Raw genomic sequence first — 16,237 nt, 5'->3', positions numbered from 1 at the left:
ATGCTTACTTCAGTTGATAGGAAAATTCAAGGGCAGGAAAACCTAGACTACCGTGAGAGAGTCAGAATGATAGCTACCATGTTGGGAGTAGTTACTGGCTGGGAAAGTGCATGAATGAGGTTTCTGGAGGATTTGAAATCTTCAGTATTTTCATCCAGTTGGTGACCTACGTGTAAACCTTAGTCATTTGTGCCCTGAAAATTTTTGCCCTTTTTTCCTGTACATGTTTCATCTCAATCAAAATGAAAAAGGACAAACCCAGAGCCTTTCAAACAAACATAAAGAAAAAAAGCAAAAATCACTAGATACTTGTGGAAACTCAACCCCGTTAAAATATAAATACGACTAAGAAAGTTCTGAAAGACCAGAAAACTGGTTGAGAAAATAGAAGGGGACACTGAACTGTGTGCCTTTACCCCGGAGGCACCACAGAGTTTGTCTCTATTGATTTTCCTCGAACTACGGAGACATGTTATCTTACTTGGCTCACAGGAGAGCCTCCCAACCCCTTCTGGTTCTCTCCACACTGCTGCACCCACAGGGGATGTGCACGCTGTTCTCTCGGAAGGCGCTTCCCTTGCAAGTCTGAGATAAAAGGTCAGCTCTCACTTTGCTTTGACTTATCAGGACTCATCAGTTCAGTTTCTCAAAAGGACATTCCCTGCTCAGTTCCTGGGGCAGCTGATGCTCTGGATCGCTGGCAAGGACAGAGGGCCGATGACAAAGGAACAGGGGTTGGGACGGTGAATTCTGGGGACAGAGGTGCATATCAGGTGGATTTATCGACATGTTAGATGCATACATCTTGCTCCCTAGGATGGGTCATGTGATGTTTACATTCATGAGCCTGAGGAAAATTCCAGAAGGAACAAGGACCTGTGTTCTGATGAAGACTGTAACACAGAAGGAGAGGGATGGCACAGGTGACTTACACTCTCCTTTGAAGAGGCCCCTTTGTATGCTGCAAATCTCGGGTTCTTTTTGAAATTGGATATTTTAGGGGTTTTAATCAAAACTTTAAAAATGGTTTAGCCTGAAATAAGTAACAAAAGAAAAGTTCTAAAAATGACTCATAACGTTTGTACATAACCTTGCATTTCTCTCTTCTTACTGTAGGGTCTAGTGGGGATGTCGTGATGACACAGACCCCTCTGTCCCTGCCGGTCACCCCTGGACAGCCGGCCTCAATCTCCTGCAGGGCCAGTCAGAGCCTCCTGCACAGTAACCAATATACGTGTTTAAGTTGGTTCCTGCAGAAGCCAGGCCAGTCTCCAGGGTGCCTGATCTATAGGGTTTCCAACCGGGCCTCTTGGGTCCCCGACAGGTTCACTGGAAGCAGGTCGGGGACAGATTTCACACCCTTACAGAGCAGAGGCCGAGGATGCCAGAGAGTTCATTACAGCCTGCAGACTCTACAAACTCCTCCCATAGCTCTGCCCACAAACCTCCCCTCTCTGGTTCAGGCAGCTGCCCGCCCCATGGTGATAGTTTCGGGTAAACAAGTGGGCAGATTATTGTCTTACTCTTTTGAGTTAGTCTCTGGGTGAGCTGGGATCAGCAGAGAGTTTCACACTTACAGACCAAAAGCCGTCATCTCCGGCACATGATTTTTCCCCTTATCCTTATGGATCAGTGTTTTAGAATCCACTCATAAGTGAGAACACACACTATTTGTCTTTCTCTGTCTGATTTATTTCACTTAGCGTAATGTCCTCAAGGTCAATTCATGTTGTCACAATGGCAGGACTCCCTTCTTCTTTTTTTTTTTTTTAAACGTTTATTCATTTTTGAGAGAGACAGAGCGTGAGCAGGGGAGGGGCAGAGGGCCCCTGCCCCTAAAAGTTTTCATCATAAGGAAAGAAACATGTTTTTCTTTGTTTTTGTTGTTTTTGTTTTTTGCGGCTTTTTTTTTTTTTTTGGTTTGTTTGCATCTCTATGAGATGATGGAGTTAACTAGACTTAATGTGGTGATCATTTCACACTATACATAAGTCAAGTCATCATGCTGTATACCTAAAGCTTATACAGTGGCTGGATGTCATTTCTAGTTCAATAAAACTGAAAGGAACAAAGAATTTGGAGAACTTTAAAAGTTTTATGCTAATTTCACAGAAATAACATTATTCCCGGGGCGCCTGGGTGGCGCAGTCGGTTAAGCGTCCGACTTCAGCCAGGTCACGATCTCGCGGTCCGGGAGTTCGAGCCCCGCGTCGGGCTCTGGGCTGATGGCTCAGAGCCTGGAGCCTGTTTCCGATTCTGTGTCTCCCTCTCTCTCTGCCCCTCCCCCGTTCATGCTCTGTCTCTCTCTGTCCCAAAAATAAATAAACGTTGAAAAAAAAAATTAAAAAAAAAAAAAAAAAGAAATAACATTATTCCCTAATTCATACCTCTTAAAGACTTTTGTAAAAAAGAGTTTCTGAAAACTGGACCTGTAATAAAAGCAAACAAGATAAGATTCTCACTACCACTCATTTCCCCCTAATCTATGTTTTCATACTGGATCGTGGGCACATCTGTTCCTAGGGTTGCCATGACAAAGTATCACATACTTGGTTCAAACAACAGAAATGTACTCTCTCTCAGGCCTAGAGGCTTCAAGTCTGAGATCAAGGTGCTGGCCAGACCCTGCCGTCTCTGAAACCTGTAGAAGATGATCTTCCCTTGCTTCTTCACAGCCCTGGTGGCCCCAGGCATTCCCTGATTTGGGGCAGCAAAAATCCAACCTCTATCTCTGTCTTCACATGGTCTCTTCTCTCTGTATCTCTGTGCCTTTTTGTTTCCTTCTTCTCCTCCTTTTTTTTTTTTTTTTTAGGTTTATTTATTTATTTTGAGGGAGAAAGAGTGCATGCAAGCAGAGGAGGGGCAGAAAGAGAAGGAGAAAGAGAATCCCAAGCAGGCTTCATGCTATCAGCACAGAGCCCAACTCAGGGCTCAATCTCACCACCATGGGATCGTGATCTGAGCCGAAATCAAGAGTCTGAGGCTTAACTGGCTGAGCCACCCAGGCGCCCCTCTCCTCCTTTTCCTTATAAGGCAACAGTAGGGGCTAAGTGTAGGCCACCCAAAATGTGCCACTTAGGCATATTGATTATTTTAGGTAAGTTAATTGAAGGACAGCCTATGTAAGAAGGACACTTAGACCCTCTTCTGTTTCCCTGAAAGCAGGAAATAAATATCTCATGTGAAAGGTATCCTCCCTGGACCAGGAGCTAAAGAGACTCCTTATCATCAGATACAGGAAGTTTCTAACTGAGAGGGCTGTATCAACAACCTTCGTTACTTTTTCCCAAGTTACTACCACTGCCCAAATCTTGTTTAGAATTCCTTACTAATCAAAGTTCTCAAAGTTCACTTTTCTTTGTCCTGTCAATTCCTTATAGATTTGTTGTTTCTTTGTCTAAGGAGTATGAAAACTGTCTGTCTTTTTTTCTTAGGCCTTTCTTAGGGCCTCAAGTTCACTATTGGGCCTCTGTGCACACGTAACAAAAGTTTTCCCCTGCTTTTCCCCATTTTTGTGCTTACTGTGGTTTTCTCTTGTAAATCTGTGTCACATAAATTTCTTAGTCCAGCTAGAAGAACCTTGAGCAGAGGAAAGGCTCTTCCTCTCCTCTGCCACCAATCATATTCCTTGAGGGCCCAACGTACTATAGTGTGACCACATCCAAATTAATTCTATCTGCAACGCTTTTTTTTTTTTTTTCCAAACAACGTCACATTCTGAAGTAGTAAGGGGCTAAAACTTCAACATAATTTTTGAGGGGACACAATGCAACCAATAATAGTGTATAAAAACAGTTTTTAATTTCATACATTTAAAAATAGTCCAAGGAGGGGCGCCTGGGTGGCGCAGTCGGTTAAGCGTCCGACTTCAGCCAGGTCACGATCTCGCGGTCCGTGAGTTCGAGCCCCGCGTCGGGCTCTGGGCTGATGGCTCGGAGCCTGGAGCCTGTTTCCGATTCTGTGTCTCCCTCTCTCTCTGCCCCTCCCCCGTTCATGCTCTGTCTCTCTCTGTCCCAAAAATAAAAACGTTGAAAAAAAAATTTTTTAAAAAAATAGTCCAAGGAAACTAGCTTTATGATTTTCAATAGAGACCACGCTATGTTTCTTTGTTACTGTTTTTTTCTTCAGCTGCTTATCTTTCTTTCACTGGTGAGATTCATGAAGAGATCTGGAATTTTTAGGACGGCAGCCTATTACTTAGCAATAGAAACACAAGTATTGGTACCATCAGAGGCCAGGAGCAAGACCCAAAATTGTTTCGTTGAGCATCATAAGAAATGACCAGGTCCAAGAAACCAAAAAAAAAAAAAAAAAAATTCAAAATGGAATAAAATAAAAGGGTAATAATCTTTTAACTAGTGGATTATGGGACATGTGTAATTCTACATCTAACTCTTCACCATGATTTATCTGAGCAAATGAGGTCGCTACCATAGAGTTCAGAGTTAATGATCAACGCAATTGTTACTCCATTATCTTTTTCAGCACCGTGTTAAAATCTTACTCTTGTAGATTTCCCAGAAGATATTGTCAGCCTAAGTAATGAGGTAAAAACTGAGGCAAGTTTAAATGACCAGAAATTGAGGTTTTTTCTGGAAGAACAGGGAAATCACAATTTGGACCAAGCTACTGGTGAGTCTGCTGAGGGTTTGGGGTAAGCTCTATTTATGGGCAAGAAATGGAAGAAGGGGTAAGGCCATCCGGAGTCCCAGCAGTGAATTCATTGGCTTGAGGATGGGGAGAAATTCTTGGTGGATGTTCACTGGTCAGCAGATAAATCTGGATCTTCTGTAAATCAGGCATTTAATGAAAATCAGTCTCTCGGTTCTCAATTTCCATTCTTCTGAAGGCCCATATGTGAGATTCTCCATTTCACATCCACCGGTTCTATATTAAATTGAAATCCTTTCACAATGTTCAGACCAAATATTCTTGTGGAATCTTATCTAGATTAGTATTTGTTAATTTGTTTCCTTGGTCAGTTCAGTCTGACTCTGGATTTAAATTACCCAAACTATAATAAGATGGCCAAATGGAGTTTTTCAACTGCTCCAGAATTTAATTTGCAGGACAAAAGCAATTTGACACAGGTACTGTTTATCAGGAACTGTTCGATTCAACGTGATCTGTTGACACATGAAGAAAAAAAATGGGTTATTTCCCTGTTTGTGAAGGGTGGTGGGATAGATTGACATCCCAGAGCAGCTCTGACCCAGCACCCTAATCCATAGTGATCATATTTAAATGAGAGCCGGGGCGCCTGGGTGGCGCAGTCGGTTAGGCGTCTGACTTCAGCCAGGTCACGATCTCGCGGTCCGTGAGTTCGAGCCCCGCGTCAGGCTCTGGGCTGATGGCTCGGAGCCTGAAGCCTGTTTCCGATTCTGTGTCTCCCTCTCTCTCTGCCCCTCCCCCGTTCATGCTCTGTCTCTCTCTGTCCCAAAAATAAATAAACGTTGAAAAAAAAAATTTAAATGAGAGCCCAGGAATGGATCAGTGCCCTGAGATATTAAAATAATGGAGGCAGTCATTGCTCTTCTCAAATATGGGATCTCCTATTGAATTGTACAATCATAGCTATGGCTTCCCCACATACAGGCCAGGTGAGAGCCTAAGGTTCTCCCACAGAGCTAACAAGAAGTCAGAATATCCTGGTAGGGCTTTGCTCTATTTGATGGAAAAGAGTCAGTATGAAAAGAGGTTTTCTGGTTTTCCATCCAGGAAAAAATAATATAAAATCATTCCTTTTTTATTAGGTCCCATCATTCCAAGGGAATTATTTCCTTAAGAACTCTTTGATTGGCCTGCTATGTGCATATGTGTGTGTGCGTGTGTGTGTGTGTGTGTGTGTGTGCGTGTATACCACGTTGTAACAACTAGTTTCTAGGAATTTCATATTCATAGCCAGAGACATGAATTTTTTTCACCCTTACTATTCTCTGTGCTGGGCTATAGGTTATCTCTACAACAGACACATTTTTTCCCTGTCCACTTCTTTCGACCTGGGTGCTCTTTAAAATTCAATTCACTGAGTCCGAGGGAAAGACCATTTATGCCATGTGATTCTAACATTCTTAAACAATTAACCTACAAGAGTAGATACCAGAAAATTCTCAAACTAGCTCAACTCCATGTTGCTACTGGGAAAAAATTCTAATGAGCAGTACTTGTGAGGTGGGAGCTGTCTCCTTAACTAGATTAGGTGGAAGAACGTGAGCGAGATGGCCATTCGTCTCAGGAGACTGACCCTGGACACACATGTGTGCATTTCAGGGTCTCTGATTCCTTCTCAAGGGGCAGAGCCCTGTGTTCTGTATGCTTACAATACATTCACACTTGCAGAGTGAGATTCGTCTTTCCACTACTGCAGGTAGTATGGACTTTAGCTTTGTATTTTCTTCCAAATGCAGAAGACCTTTTATTTCACTTGCTTGAAGGTAGGCTCCTCCCACCCTCTCCTTGGCTCTTTGCACACTGCTGTACCCACCAAGGGATTTGCATATTGTCCCCTAGGGAGGACCTTCCCCTTAAAGTCTAGATAAAAGGTCAGCTTGAATCTGGCTTTGACTTGTCAGGACTCATAGGTTCGACTTCTCAAAATGAGGTTCCCTGCTCAGCTCCTGGGGCTGCTAGTGCTTTGGTTCCCTGGTAAGGACAGACAGGGAAAGAAAAAGGAGAACCAGGTGGGGAGGGTGAGCTCCAGGGGTACCACTGTCTCCAGGTGTATTCTTTGTGCATGTCTGACATGTGTGACTTGTCCTCCAGGGTGGGGCAGGTGACATTTAGATCTGTGAGTGAATAAGTTTCCAGAAGGAACAAGGGCCTGTGCTCTAGTGAGGTCTGTGACACAGAAAGTGGCAATGGTGTTAGCGATGGTTAGAGACCTCTCTCCTCTTCATCTTCATAGATCTCGGGTTCCTTATTGTGATGGGACATTTTTGGTGGATGCTGGACATCGCAAGTACTGGGAGTAAAACAAAGTAGTATTTTAGCTAAAGTAAATGAGAAGGAAATAATGAAAGTTGCAAAGAATATTTGTATGTAACTTAGCACTTCTCTCTCCTTCATTTAGGATCCAGTGGGGATGTCATGATGACCCAGACCCCTCTGTCCCTGCCCGTCGCCCCTGGATAGCCGGCCTCAATCTCCTAAAGGGCCAGTCAGAGCCTCCTGCCCAGCAATGGATACTCCTATTTAAGTTGGTACCTGCAGAAGCCAGGCCAGTTTCCACAGCACCCCATCTATCAGGTTTCCAACCGGGCCTCTGGGTCCCAGACAGGTTCAGTGGCAGCGGGTCAGGGACAGATTTCACACTCAAAATCAACAGAGTGGAGGCTGAGGATGTGGGAGTTTATTACTGCTTGCAAGATATACAACTTCCTCTCACAGTGGTTCAGCCTTGAAGATAAACCTCTGTCTGAGCGGGTCCAGCTGCCCGAGCATGTGGCTTCTGGGGAACACACAGGACGTTCTCTGAGTCTGTGAAAAAGGAAGGTGCTGGAGAACCCGAGGAACGGCTTGCAGCTGGATATCGGGCTCCACATGTCAAGGGCCCGTCAGCTGCACAGTCTGGCAGGCAGAACCAGCAGGGAAAGGGAGGGTCCTGTCCTGTGAGGGACCGGTTACGGGGACAGAGCTAATGACAGCTCCGCCTGGTCCTCCGTGTCGTGCCCGTGTTTGTCAAATACACGTAGGCAACGTAGTAATGAGACAAGTGACACAGATGTGTGGCCAAAAAGTTAATACCTTTTGGAAATGAATAGTGTGGGATGTATTTTTCACAGGACCATATTTGTTAATCTTGGTATTTTCTCACTTTCTCCTTTTTCTACTTCTCTACTACCTACACTATCCCCTCCGTTAATATGTACAAGAGAGCAATCTACACAAGCTGCCCTCACAGAGAGAATGGGTGAGAAAGATTAGCAAAAATGTTTAATTCTGCTCAATCCAAGGACCTTTGCAAATTTTTAGTAAATATAAGATTTCGATGCCAAGTGTCTTTGATTTGCCTCCACTACATTTGCCTCCATTTCAAAGGTGGACTTCGAACTAAACAGAGAAAAGTAATGATGGAGACAAAAGTTGCATTTCTACACCACAGGACAATCCAGAATATATGAGGTATTCCTTTCTCTCCTCAATGGTAAGGATGTTAAGTATACGGAACCTAGACATTGCTTTAGATATGATGAATTTGGAATCTACTGCTGTGAAAAAGATCTTAAATAATAAATAAGTGCATTTTTTTCACATGACATTGTCATGGGTTGAACATGACCCTGAACAGTATGTTTTTTGGAAATGTACACAAAATTCATGCTTTGAATAGATCCCATTCAAAAGAGTGCCTCAAAGTGACACCTGACGTAATTACTAGTCATGCCCTTATGTCATCACATACCTGATAAAAGCAAGAGTGATTAAATTCACAAAACACACAACTTTGTAGATAAGAAATAAAGTGTGTTGGGGATGATCGCCTATTCTAAGATAATGAATATCATGACAAGTGCAATTCAGTCTGATGTGTCAATTCTGATAGTTTTGATAGTGTGTGGAAAATGTATATAGAAATCAAGTAACCAGGAGCCCACAGATCATGGGACTTTGGAATATTGATGAATGCATGATTGAGATGGACAGAGATAATGCAAAGCACTGGGAGGAAACGCAGTGTGAGCAGGAAGACCAGACTTCAGCATGCCACAGTCATCTTACTCCGCATGATTCATAGCGACTTGTGATCTGGATGTTCTACTTTGATGTCAGACTGTAGAGAAAGCCAAACTCACTCCGAGTGTTGAGATAGTTAAAGGAATCCACATGATGCCCTAATCCCAAAGGTGCTATACTCAAAACAATAGTGAGAAATAAATTACCCCCCCCCCATTGAAAGGGGCCACCAAGAAGAATCAGAAGACAATCTAATTGGCTGTTCCAAAGAAATCCCCAAATACTCATGGTTGAATGTGGCAAGATGACTCTGTCTCTAATGAAACAGTCCCAAAGTGGGCAGGTGGGCAGGCTAATTTGGTAACATAAGTGGCTCTGCTCCATTAGGTCATTTGGGTTTTCCCAAACTGGTCAATGTGTGTAGTGATTAGTGACCCTGCTTTTTATTTCACTCCTTGGCCTCAAAACCTATTCATTCCTTTTCTTTATTACATGTATATATATTTTTATTTTTAAGTAATCTCTACATCCAACGTAGGGCTCGAATTTACCCAACAGAGGGCTGAGGTCAAGAATCGTATGAGCTACTGACTGATCCAGTCAGAAGCCCCAAACCTATTCATTCTTAGGGTGATGGTCACTATTTCAAAATACACATCTCACGATAGCACATCTCAAAGAACAGTCTTTGAAGTCTATAGCATTTAATATCCAAGCAGGCCTCTTTGTGTGTTGTCGTAGACAGTGTGATTGACGGAGGCCACAGTCCTGTGTCTATTGTTACTCGATCTTCATCACAAAATGGGTTCCCTTCCCAACCAACTCTCTCCCGTGAACTCTTGGATGTTGATAGCAGCTGAGCCTCAGTGGACAGGGAGGGCTTCACTGTATCTGGAATACAACGAATCCCGGGAATGATGCATGACACTCTCTTGAGGGGAACTGGTATGAAGTGTAAAATTACCAAGTGGTTGGTAGTGTTAGTCCCTGGGTGTGAGAGCTCAGATACCCAGAGGTGACAATAATTAGCTCTACACCAGTAGAGATGGCAGTGGTGGACTCATGCCTTTGGGCCTGTGCATAGCCTCCACCTGTGTCACCATGGCTATGTCTCTCCTGAACAAAGTGAGCAAGAACTCTGGAGCTTGAGACAAAGGCTGAGGCCTGCTCATCTGCTCAGAGGTGTAAGCTTGTGTTTGTTTGTTTGTTTGTTTGTTTTATGTCTTATCTGTGGTGGATTCTCTGCTGAATTTTGCTATGACATGAAGTCCTAATGACCGTACATCCACGATCTTTTTTCCTGATCTCATAATTGGTGACCTTCTGATTTTCTCTTCCTAGGCCCTTCATTAAACAGTCACCTAGGAATCCATGTCAACCTTTATCTCAAGCCAGTTCTCTATCCAGACTAAGTTCTCTGTGTGTGTTTGTGGTAGACAGAGGCATAAAGACAAGAATGCTTAGTAATGGAGGATTCCTGGCATGGTAATCATACTGCCTTCAGCTAGAGAAAACCAAACACTTGGAAGAATTCACGAATTCTACTCCTTTCCTGTCAACACCTCTCTTGTCATACCCTCAGGGCCAAAGCAGCCACATATTCTCCTTTATTTTTCTCACCTCCAAGCACCTTAAAATAGAATTGCATGCAAGAAAAGTCAGCTACAACATAGAGACTAGGGATCCCCTGGGTCTCCTCAACCCCAACCTGGGTTTTAGGTTTCCTTCCTTGTTTAGGTGTTTTTGAAAGGGAGGTGCTGTCTCATCCAGCTGGGTTGTCACCTGAGGGTGCACTTTGGGGATTTACAAAGAAATAGGATGCAGGACAATGGCTCTGGATTCCCAGCATAGAAGAGGCCAGAGTGAGTCCTGAGAGGCTGTGTACGTGGAAAACAAGAACTTGGCCCTCAGACCTAGGGCCACAGTCTTGGAAGCCTGAGGGTGAGGACTTCTTATCAAAGAGCCACAGTCACCTGAGTTGGGGTCTTATCAGGATACCTGATTTTATCATCACCATCACAGCCTGTCATGCATTTGGGGACCCACCTTCAACAATGCATCCATTAGGCCCCCAAACAAGGACTCTCAGGTGCCTTGGTTGAGGTGGGATGGACCCCACTGGATGAAGCAGGTTCGCGGTGGGAGCCTGTGGGTGAAACACCATAGTCCCCATTCAGAAGGCTCATAGTCACCTGAAGTAGAAAACAAGTTTCTCCTAATTGTACTGATGACTCTTACACTTGAGGGCCCCTCACTTACTGACAGAGGTTCTCTGGAGCTATTGACGGCCAGCATCTGGAGTGGGTCTGTGCAATCCAGCTAGAAACGTATCATGGAGAGAAGACTCTTCCTTTCCCTCCAGGAACAGCTTCATTTTCTGTCTGGTCCTTATCAAGGATAAGAAAGTCCTTTCATGACAGCTCTGATTTCTCACCTACAATTCCAGTCCCCTCTCAGGTCAGAAGCTATTCCCAGGAATCCTTCCCTGGGAGCCTTTTGCTCTCAACTCCATCCCCATCTCGTCTCCAGCACCTCCAGCCCATCTCTCCTAAAGTCAGGAAACATGGACTCCACTAGGAAGTGGTCCTCTGAGTTTCTAGGTCACTGAATCCTCATGTTTCCCCAGTTCTGTGATGTCAGGCACATATGAAACCTGCATTTTACCTCTTTTCTGTTTTATTTTGTTTTGTTTTGTAACTTTTGCAATGGTTGGGACTCTAAAGTGTTCAACATTTAACCTAGGAATGAAGATTCCTTTCATTTTTTTAATCTAAAAATTGTTTTGGGGGCGCCTGGGTGGCTCAGTTAGTTAAGCGGCCGACTTTGGCTCAGGTCATAGTCTTACTCGACTTCTCGACTTCTCGAGTTCAAGTGCCACATCTGGATCTGAGCCTAGAGCCTGCTTCAGATTCTGTGTCTCCCATTCTCTTTTTGCCCCTCCCCCACTCTCTCTCTCTCTCTCTCTCTCTCTGTTACTCTCTCTCTCTCTCTCAAAAATAAATAAACATTTAAAAAATTTAAAAATTGTTTTGGAGATTACAACCTTGGTACTATTTTGTCATAAAAGGAGATTTTTACAAAAAACATGTACTGTTTTCGTGTATCATAGTCATTACCTATGATTGAATATGATACTAATGTAATAATATTTGTATAGAAAATATATACTTTGGCTGGATACCATTTATTTAAATGCTCTAAAATTATTTCTGAACTAATACTGGCATGCCATTTACATATCATAGTACAAAAAAAGGAAACCAGTGTTTGGATAGCAAGGATAATACAGACTTATTTATGTTACAGAAATAAATCATATTAGACATTGTTTCCCTTTTCAAAATGTCGATTCCATAACGAGTGCAATAAAAATGTATTGTTAACCGAAAAAAAAGGAAAGAAAGCAAGCAAGCAAGCAAGAAAAAAAGAAAAGAACGAAAGAAAAGAGGAATGCTTTACGTTAATGAGTTTATAACACATATAAAGAACGACAAGAGGGGCGCCTGGGTGGCTCAGTCCGTTAAGTGTCCAACTCTGGATTTCAGCTCGGTCACGATCTCACGGTTTGTGAGTTCAAGCCCCACGTTGGGCTCGGTGCTGAATTGAGAAGCCTGGCCGTGGAGGCTTTGAGGAGAAGACCACGGAGGCCTCTGACACAACCACCGGGTCCTCGTCTGTGTAAACAGGGGCCAGGCCATCACAGGACAGCGTCCGAGAGCCTCTTCCTCCCTCCTCACATACAGAGTTCATGCCCCACAGACCCTCCCGGGAACGGCCTGCCTGGTCTTCCTGGAGAGTCCGCTACCTGCTTTCACCCGGTCCTTACCCCAACGGAACACTAGGGGGCGGCCAAGTCAAGGGTTCAACTCACACAGTTCTCCTGGTGTAGGTCCTGGTCCAAAGTTGTTTTGTATTTTCCTATCACATCGAAGGTTATTGCTGTGAGGGTGTTTATTCAAAGTAAGCCTCTCATATCTCTCTCATTGTCTCTCATTCTCTCCCTGTCTCTCTCTGTAAATGTTAACTGGAGACAAATTTGGTAACGGCTGGTGCATGATCTTTCTTTTGTCCTTCACGTTCTGTTGTTGAACTGCTGTTGGGACCAGTACTACAAGGATAGTTGGAAACAAGGATACTGGTGGAAATGTTAAAACCTTGGAATTAAGGCAAAAACAAAAGCTGTTGCTCTCGTCTGCCCAGGCTCATCCTCAGGGTTGTCAGTGACTAGCAAATATTTGCTTTATTTTTTTCCTGAAAATCAGTAGATTTCTCCCGTTTATTTTGCCTTAAGTAAATCATCTTGGAACAGAATTACCATTATACTAGATTAATATACACCCTCATAACTGGTTTCAAATTCCATCCAGGCCTGCTGGATTTCCAGAATATGAGAGAGCCACTGTCTGGGTTGAGGATGTTCCCAATTTCCTAGTCTAAGAGTGTGAGATGCGAGGAAGCTGTGCCCCAGTGAGTGCCTGACAATTGTCATAGCCTAGAACTTGTTGTTCAACTTCGAGATTTCATCCTGTGTCTGCTCCAGGCAGTTCAGAATTTAGTTATGTCATAACATTTTATTTTACTAGTGACCTTATTCTCAGCTGGGGATACTGGTAATCTAGAGGAGTCAACGCATACATTTCTGGAAGCCTCGAGCCCGTCATGACAGGTGATACTTCCAACAGCATTTGCCCTTGGGGTTATCCTTGGCTCCAGGTCAACCAAAGACTGAGGACCTGTGAAGTTCACACTGAGAGGCTGCTGCTCCCGTAAGGCAGAAAATCACCATTTTCATTCACTAATTAAAATTCACAATGACCCTTTCTTTGCAAATGTTTCTTTTTGCAAATGTTTCTTTTTGCAAATGTTTCTTTGCAAATGTCTGAGGAACTGGGTGCTAAAACTTTAACCCTACTTTAAGGCAGGTAGAAGACACAATTCAACCAATAAGATTGTGTAGAAACAATCCACACAACTTTTGAAAATAGTCCTACAAAACTAGCTTTACAATTTCTAAAGAGTCCTTTCTTTCTTTCTCTTTCTTTCTTTCTTCCTTCCTTTCTTTCTTTCCTTCTTTCTTCCCTTCAGCTGTTAATGTTCTGACTGCTTTCATTGGCATATTTCGTAGGAGGCTGCCATTGTCAGGACACAGACAATAATACTGGTAATACGTATTTGTATAGATATCGTCAGGAGCCAGAAGGAACACCTAGAATGACTTTGCTTATAATCATAAGAAATGACCCGGCCAAGGCAGCTCCAAACCCGAGCTAAGGTAGTACACTGAATGGTAAACAATGGTAAACAATATGGTTCCACATCTACTCCACACACTTTTCTCTGCAACCAGGATTCTTGCCCCGAGTTCAGAGCTGAACGCTCCGCAGAATTGTGGCTCAGCTGTGTTCTCAGCTTGTTTTAACATATGATTCCTGAAGATTTCCCGGAAGATGTTCAGGCCAAACACCCCCGAAGAATCTTACATAATACCGTCATGTTAATCTGTTGTCCCGATCGACTAAGGCTGAGTTTGCGATTAATATTCAACATAGAATAACATGGCAAATGTGTCTTTTTCAATTGGTCCAGAATTTGATTTGCAGGGAAAAGCAATGTGACATGAGCACTATTGTTCAGGAGCTGTTCATTTCAAAGCCATCTGTGTCGGGCTGACGCGAGAAGTAAAATCACATCATTTTCCTATTTAATAAGGCTGGTGTGGTAGACGGACGCCCCAGGGCACCTCTGACCCAGCACCCTTTCCCCGAGTGATCCGATTTAGACAGAAGCTCAGGACGTTGTCAGTGATAGGCTGAGGCTCCGTGAATAAAATACTGGATATAGGCATTGCCTTTCTCACACATGTAATCTCCCTTTGAATTGTAGACTCATGATGTTGGATCCCCAACCTTTAGGGCAGGTGAGACCACAGGGTCCCACACAAAGCTAAGGAAACTGGGATGTCCTCATAGGACCTGGTTCTGCTTGATGAAAAGGCATCAAAGGGTACCATTCAAATACAATTATTGTAAAATCATTTCTTTTCCTTTATTTCCCATTATCTCAAGGGATTTTTGTCTCTGAGAAATCCTTGGAATAATTCTACCCAACTATCTAGATGTGTGTGTGGAGTGAGAAAATAAGATAGACTAGACACCGTATTGTAAAAATTGCTTTCCCAGAATTTCATGTTTTCGCATTCATAGCCAGAGATATAATATTCTTTTACCTTTTCCTCTTGTCTCACTGGGCTATTAACTCTCCCTACAAGAGACCCATCATTACGTCCCTGTCAAATTCATTTGTTGTGAGCACATTTGGGAAATTTAATTGCCAGGTTTCAGGAAAAGACCATTTCTTTTTTTTTCAACTTTTTTTTTTTTTTTTTGGGACAGAGAGAGACACAGCATGAACGGGGGAGGGGCAGAGAGACAGGGAGACACAGAATCGGAATCAGGCTCCAGGCTCCGAGCCATCAGCCCAGAGCCTGACGCGGGGCTCGAACTCACGGACCGCGAGATTGTGACCTGGCTGAAGTTGGACACTTAACTGACTGCGCCACCCAGGCGCCCCTAGGAAAAGACCATTTCTACACCTGATTCTTCCATTCTCAACACTTCACCTGACAGCAGCTACCAGACAATCTGGAAAGAGCTCAGCTCCAAACTGCTATTGGGAAAAGTGCCGATGACCATACTCATGGGGCCGGAGCCACTTCCTTATCCAGACCAGGTGGAAGAATGTGAGCAGATGGCCATTCACCTCCCAGAGATGGACCCAGGGCACACATGTCTTCTCCCATCTCCATGCTTTCTCTAGTGCAGGCACAGTGAGCGCTGAGTCCCTGCCGTGATTCACCCTTTCACGTGGGATTATGTTCCCACTCCAGCAAGTTGCATGGACTTGACTTTATAGGTTTTCTCCCAAACACAGAAAACCTTATATAGCACATTGCTTAAAGGGAGGCCCCTCCCACAACCTTCCAGCCCTGTCTACACTGTTGCACCCACAAGGGGATTTGCATGTTGTCCCCTCTGGAGGACCTTTCCCTTAAAGTCTAGATAAAAGGTCAGCTTGAATCCTGCTGTGACTTGTGAGGACTCATCAAGCCAACATCTCAAAATGAGGTTCCCTGCTCAGCTCCTGGGGCTGCTAGTGCTTTGGTTCCCTGGTAAGGACAGAAGGGATGAGAAAGAAGAACCAGGTGGGGAGGGTGAGCTCTGGGGGCACCACTGTCTCTGGATGTTTACTGTGCACATGTCAGACATGTGTGACCTGTCCCCCAAGGTGGGGCAGGTGAGGTTTAGATCTGGGAGAGTGAGGAAGATTCCAGAAGGAACAAGGGCCTGTGCTCTAGTGAGGACTGTGCCACAGAAGGTGGGGATGGTGTCAGCAATGGTTAGAGAACTTTCTCCACTTCACAGATCTCAGGTTCATTAATTGTAATTATGCATTTGGGGTGCCTGCTGGAAGTCACAAGTAATGGGAGAAAAACAAAGTTGTTTTTTAGCTAAAATAAATGAGATGGAAACAATGAAACTTGCTAAAAATATTTGTATGCAACTTG

The 16,237-nt window shown here is 43.8% G+C and overlaps 1 long non-coding RNA gene across 1 annotated transcript; it reads right to left on the bottom strand.

Moving 5' to 3' along the window:
• Positions 1–5,071: 5,071 nt before the first annotated feature.
• Positions 5,072–12,631, bottom strand: LOC125161555 (uncharacterized). Its single transcript, XR_007150666.1, has 3 exons — positions 12,547–12,631; positions 10,933–11,060; positions 5,072–5,126 (listed from the first exon to the last, which is right to left on the bottom strand). It is a non-coding gene; the product is annotated as an uncharacterized LOC125161555 (long non-coding RNA).
• Positions 12,632–16,237: the final 3,606 nt, after the last annotated feature.

This window comes from Prionailurus viverrinus, chromosome A3, assembly GCF_022837055.1.
Source record: "Prionailurus viverrinus isolate Anna chromosome A3, UM_Priviv_1.0, whole genome shotgun sequence".
Taxonomy (NCBI): Eukaryota; Metazoa; Chordata; class Mammalia; order Carnivora; family Felidae; genus Prionailurus; species Prionailurus viverrinus.
The sequence above is the reverse complement of the archived record's forward strand: the minus strand, read 5'-3'. Positions and strand labels throughout refer to the sequence as shown.